Genomic DNA, 6292 nt, shown 5'->3' with positions numbered 1-6292 from the left:
CAGACTTGGTTTCTCTTAGATATTCTTGGGGAAGAGGCTACTTTCTAGGATGGTATTTCATTTTTTTATGTTTAACTTTTGTGGAGATCCAGAGACAATAATACAAAGCTCTGGGAAGAGAGTGATGCAGAATCCCCTGCCCCCATGCCAGGCTGTCTTCACCGGGGCCCCCTGGGATGAGGGCGGGTTGAGTTTCCCTTCCCGCCCCAAGCAGAGCCCCGGCAGCGGAGAACCTCCAGAGCCTGGCCACGGCCATACTCAGGGCCACTCTCCACATGCTTGGGAGGGCCTGACACATGAGGGGGCCAGCGAGGAAGCCCAGGTATGTGGAACCCATGGCTGAAATCTCCAGGCCTGCTTGGATTGGGACTGGGTCTCCGACACCCAGATCTCCAGTTTTTCAGTGGCTTGGCAGTCACACCCACAAACTGCCTCCAGCACCATGTGATCTCATTAGTGGCCAAGATCCAGAGACTATAAAACAAAGATCTCGGGGAGATGCAGAATCTCACAAGCTACCTGTGGTATATTCAGTGTGCCAAAAACAGTAACAATAATGAACCTCATTCCCCTGACCCTGAACATGACAGGGACGAATGGAGATATCACTGGTGCCCACTAGAGCAAATCGATGAGAAACGGGATGATATTGATACAGTGATACAGTGAACTTTTGTGGATAATTTAAATCAAATTACTATGCTTGCATACAGTCATCTTCTCACATGGCTGAGCACTCCCACCTCTAATCTTTGTGGCTCCAAGTGAAGATGGTTCATGCCAAACTGTGCTTGTGCATGTTTGCACAAACCATGTCCTCGAACCTTTACAGAACTGTTGGACTTTCCTTTGAGAACCAGGAGTGATCCAAGCTTAGAACACTTTACTGATTCTTAAGCTAGGGTAGGATGGATTTGGTGACCCCTTTGGTTAATCTAAAAAAGGACCTTCAAAATACACCATAGCTCTCATATGAAGTTCTATAAATTCAATCTGAATGAATGAAGCAATTGCAACCAAGTATAGATTTATGTTGGCGAAGGAGCTAGGGCTAAACTTGGTTGCAAAATACTGACTTAGAGGTAGAGGAGTCTGGAACATCAGAGACAAGAGCCAAAAAAAGAAACACCTTTCGAGTCAGAGGATGAATGATAATTTTACCTTATTAGAGATATGAACTCCCAGGAAGGTCAGTCCAAAAGAACCCAAGATCAACCTCTTTGACCCTGTGGCAAATTGGTTTCCTTTTATTAACTGAGTCCAAAAGAAGAAAAGACTGATTGTGCTCCACCCGTCATGCCATGACTGGTTAACATATATCATAATTTTAAGTAAACAGTGCTGGGCTGAGTGAAGGCAGTCCCAGATCCATCCACCAGCACATGTGGTCATCCTGGGCCATACAATGCAGCTCTGCATGGGACGTCCATCTGGGCTCGGCCCTGACACCACTGTAGAGCTCCCATCTGCATCAGCTGCTCTCGGCTCTGTTGCATGCTCACCAGCTTCGCACAGAAACCTATGTATTCTTTGCCCAGGGAGACCCTTGGAGCTCTCCGAGCTCCAGTGAGCTGTTTCAAATAGTCTTGAAACTCCTCCATGTCATTGGTGTCTGTGATAGTAATGAACTCTAGAAGTCCCTGTTTCAAGGGCAGCTGATCCAGAGCTCCTGGGTCCTCTTGCAACAGGGGCAGGTGGGTTTGATGAATACCACCACCTTCTCAGTTCGGATTTTGCAATTCACAAACTCTTGAGCCATGCTGATGGACTCTGGGGAAGAAACCTCAACTGCAGGTACAGCTTGGAGTGTAAATTCCCTGAGTTTAACCTTGGAGTGTAAATTCCCTGAGTTTATCTTTAACCTCGCCTTTGTGCTTCACAATTCCCCCAAGTCAGGCTGAGTTACTTAGGTGACTCTGGACTTTGTATTTGTAGTAAACTACTTGCTTACGGTAAAAGACTTGCTTGCCCTAAGAGCCCTAAGTTTTGGAGTCTATGCTTCTTACCATGTTTATTCAAATGACTAAAAGAACTAATAAGTAAACTTAATTGTTTAATATGTACAACTAAAGGGAAAGAAACAATATAGATGCCCCTGGGAGACAGAGTGTCTTCTGGAGTTAATCCCCCCAAGAGAATTGTATCTGCCCGACACTCTGCCTCTGTAAATGATCAATCACTACAAGCAGTCCTATACCTCAACCCCTCTCAGATGTGCTATAAGTATGCTAACTGCTTTGCATTAAATGGACCATTTTATCATCAGTCTGTGGTTCCCATCTCTTGGTTTCTCTGCTGGGGAGGCCAGAGAGGCTGTCCTGGACCACCAAATGCTTGTGTCACATACCCCCACACTTTGAATTCATATGGTTAGCTTCAGGAAGGAGGGCAATTGGATTAAAGAGTTTTTATTGTTGCCATAATAACAAGGTTTCACTTGTGAGGCATGTGTTCTACTAATCAGCCACTCAAAGAGAATTCTACCCTGACATCTTAGACTGTAAGTCTTGAATATTTTTTTCCTTCACTGTGAAAGTAAAAATGAAGGGACCAGAATGAGCTCTGACAGAGGGCTGTATAGATATGACATATGATAGAAAGTGACACACATATATACTACATCTATAACTATATTAATGGATAATGTGTATTGATGCATCATATCATAAATAATAAGGAGTGTAGTTTGAGTCTGAAGGCAAATCTTAGTAACTTAATGTCAAGCATCGCAATATGGAAAAAAGGCTTTTTTTATATATGGTAAATTTTAGTATAATTGAAAATAAGAACATATATTACGCACTATATTAGATACTTCAAAGGGCATTTAGTGATTCAGATACTCAAATATGCACTCCAGTGCTAAAATTTCACAGCTACTTAGGATTTCAAATAAGCTCAATTAAGGATAGGCAGTTGGCTGAAATTACACTTCTCTTTCATTTAAATAAAAGGAATTCTTCAAACAAGTGACCTGATTTTGCTTTCACTTGTGGCATTATTGTTATCATTTGTGATAATAAGTCTTGAGTGGGGGTGGGGTGAAAAGAAATACATAACTGTTTTGATCTGAGCACAAAAAGATTATTTATAAGCTTCATTCCTGTTATCATTAAGACAAATTTAAAGATTTAAATAGCCAGAACAAAAAGTATAGACTGTGGCCCTTTGTTTCCAAATTCCTTATGACCTATGTGTGTGTGTGTGTGTGTGTGTGTACTGACACCACATAATTATGATGAAAAACATCATTATGATAAAGAAAAGCTAACTCCAGTACTGCATTTTGTTTTTATTTAGCAACTCTCTAATTCCAAATGAAAAAGGTCTTGCTTCAACAAAATTATGAATGTTATAGTAATCTGTCATTAGAATCAATAACCGCTTTATTATTCATAGTGCATATAGTGCTAAAATGGACCTTCTCTGAAATGAATTTAGTGGCTTGTCACAATACAATATGATTTTACAATATTGCTAATGTGCACAAAGCATTCAAATATGGAATATTGACATGTCAGAGATTTATGACAAATGTGAGGGGAAGATGAATCTAGGTTAAGCTCTCATGTCACTTGACTGAGGTCAAAAAAATCAATACTATTCATAATGTATCTCTCACCATAGTCTTAAATGAAAATTCTTCTGAGAGCATTGAGAGAGTTTTAAATTTATACTTCACCTTACTAGTAGAAACGTTCCAGAATTGGGGTTAAAAGAGGAAATAAATGAAAGCTAATTGGCAGGAAAGTGAGTTAATTACATTTTGGGAATGTGCAGTGACTCAGGATGAGAAACCCAGATATATAGCCAATGTAACACCCCCCCACACTAGGCCTGGCTTTTATCTACAGGTAAATTAAATGTTGCTGAGATATATGATGGACAGTGATGTGGTTAATAGTCATACCCTTATTCTCAACTTTAGTTTTCATGGATTATATGACATATTGGTTACAATGCAACTGCATCTGATGTATGTTATTAATTTTTATTTCCTAGTTTTCTCAAATCAACAGATTTTTCAAACATAAATACAGAGCGTGGTGTTTGAGTCCTAGTATGCTTTTTATATGCCATTAGAGAGACTCTAGAATTTGTACTCTGTTGAGGCAAAGGTTGATGCTTTATCACTTGTGTCTATTACAGAGACATGTACATCTTCAGAATGTGATAATTCCCTCATCAGGGAGTGGTTTAGAAATGAGAAAGTCATCCAGTGCTGCCCAATGATACTTAAAGGAAGGTCTGTTAAGAGCTTTTGGATAAGAATTCTTCTTTCTCTTTTTTAAAAAATAAAGAATGAGTGACATTATTTCTCCGATGAGTTTTATCTAGTGATTCAGGAAAAAGGAAAGCTATCTTGTAAGGGTGGGAGAAATCAGACTTGCTGGCATGCAGGGGATTCAGAGCTGAGAGATGAAAGAACCTGATTACTTCAGGAAATTGTTTTCAGATAAGTCTTGGAAGCAACTTAGATTTGGGGGTTTTTAAAATTTAAGATAAATGTCCTATTTTGAGTCAGTTTGAGATGTTGTTTTCCAAAAAGTATTTTAACTGATATTATCAATCATCATTAAAAAATAATTGAAGATTATTTTCATATTCTTTAAAAATGTAAGACTATTGAAATGCAACTGTTTTATCAATTGAATAAAAATGACTAATGAACCTGGTCACAAATAACTGAATACATTTTAGCTCAAAGAAATAATGGTTGTGAATGTTTCTGCCAAGCCTGCTTTTGCATCTCAAAGGCTGCTAAGTGTTCAAATATTTCAATTCTTTCTATTAAACAGTGGTCTGAGCAATAGTTTTCCTTATCATTTTTAGCAAACATTTACTCAGTATACAATGAGGTAAGCATATAAAATGGTAAAAAGTGCAGTGATATACATTATGCCCAGAATATTATGAGAACATGAAAGACAGCTATTACCTAATCTTCCCTGGAGAAAGAAAGACACTAAGTATTAATGGGGAAAGGTTTTCCAGAAAAAGTTACGCCTGAGTTGAATCTTGAACAATGATTAGAAGCTTTGTTATATTGAAAAAATATATAATACAAACAGAAGAATTAGAGAAAGACAAACAGAACAAAAATAGCAAGGCATATATGTTAAGAGCTATGAATTCAGGGAGTTAGGTAAAGAATGACAAGAGACTGAAAATAACAGCACCATAAAATGGTGAAAGACAATTATTTTGGAGTCTATATGTCAACGGCTCATTCAAGTAATGGTTATCAAGTTCCAGTGGTGTGACTGGCCCTGTAGTAAACATCAGTGGTTAGCTGCACCTTTTACATGTATTCTAGGACTGAGAGTGACCCAAACCAAAAACAAAACAAGAGAGAGAGAGAAATGTGTATGCAATAAAGATTTTCATATGGTAAGTATTATGAAGAAAATAGAGTGCTAAGTAGTACTGTTGTCCTGTTGTTCATCGATTTGCTTCAGCAGGCCCCAGTACCGTCTCCATTGTGAGACTTGTTACTGGTTTTGGAATATCGAATACGCCACGGGTAACTGCTCTGCTCTGCCATGTGGGCAGGATACTCTCGGTAGCCTGCCAGGCTCTCCGAGAGGGACGGAGGAAATTGAACCTGGGTCAGCCACCTGCAAGGCAAATGCCCTACCTTCTGTGCTATTGCTCCAGTCCAGAGGGCTAAGTAGAAATGAACAAATAGCTCTTTTAAACAGGTTGGTCAAGGTGGATTTGCTGGGGAAAGTGACAAGGTGAACTGAAAGGTTGACAAAGACTCAGTGTTGTCAGGAATGAGCATCTTTCTCAGTCATCTCAGAGAGCCTTCCACTATACTTCCCCACCACAACCTCCTTTCTCCACAACAGAAAAAGGGTTCTCCAAAGGGAGCAGGAACTGCTTTTTGCTTCGTTTACAATCCTATCACCAAAGTATGCAACTTTCAAGGCCTTGTCTCATTTCGTCTTCTGAGTTCATGCATTTTAATGTATAGCTCACCCTCAATCAATTGTATTTACCTTTACATTTATCTATCAAAATAATGTTTGTCCTGGGACCACAGCAGGTGAGGTACTTCCTTTGCACATGCACCGCAACCGGGTTCAATCCCTGTCATATGGTTCCCCAAGAACCTCCAGGAGTAACCTCTGAGCTCAAAGCAAGGAGTAAGTCCCTAGTACTGCCAGTTGTGGCCCCCAACCAACCAACACAAAACAAAGAATGTAAAGAATGTTGGTCCTTTTGTCGGTAAAATTATCGACCAGGAGAGAAAAAAAAGTAACTTATCAGTCTCCTTTTAGAAAACTTG

The 6292-nt window shown here is 39.5% G+C and overlaps 1 pseudogene; it reads right to left on the bottom strand.

Annotated features, from left to right (window-relative positions):
- Positions 1–1388: 1388 nt before the first annotated feature.
- On the bottom strand, positions 1389–1759 carry LOC101546639 (glutaredoxin-1-like; annotated as a pseudogene).
- Between the last annotated feature and the right edge of the window lie 4533 nt (positions 1760–6292).

This window comes from Sorex araneus, chromosome 6, assembly GCF_027595985.1.
Source record: "Sorex araneus isolate mSorAra2 chromosome 6, mSorAra2.pri, whole genome shotgun sequence".
Taxonomy (NCBI): Eukaryota; Metazoa; Chordata; class Mammalia; order Eulipotyphla; family Soricidae; genus Sorex; species Sorex araneus.
Note: the sequence above shows the minus strand (reverse complement) of the source record. Positions and strands in the feature narration are given on the sequence as shown.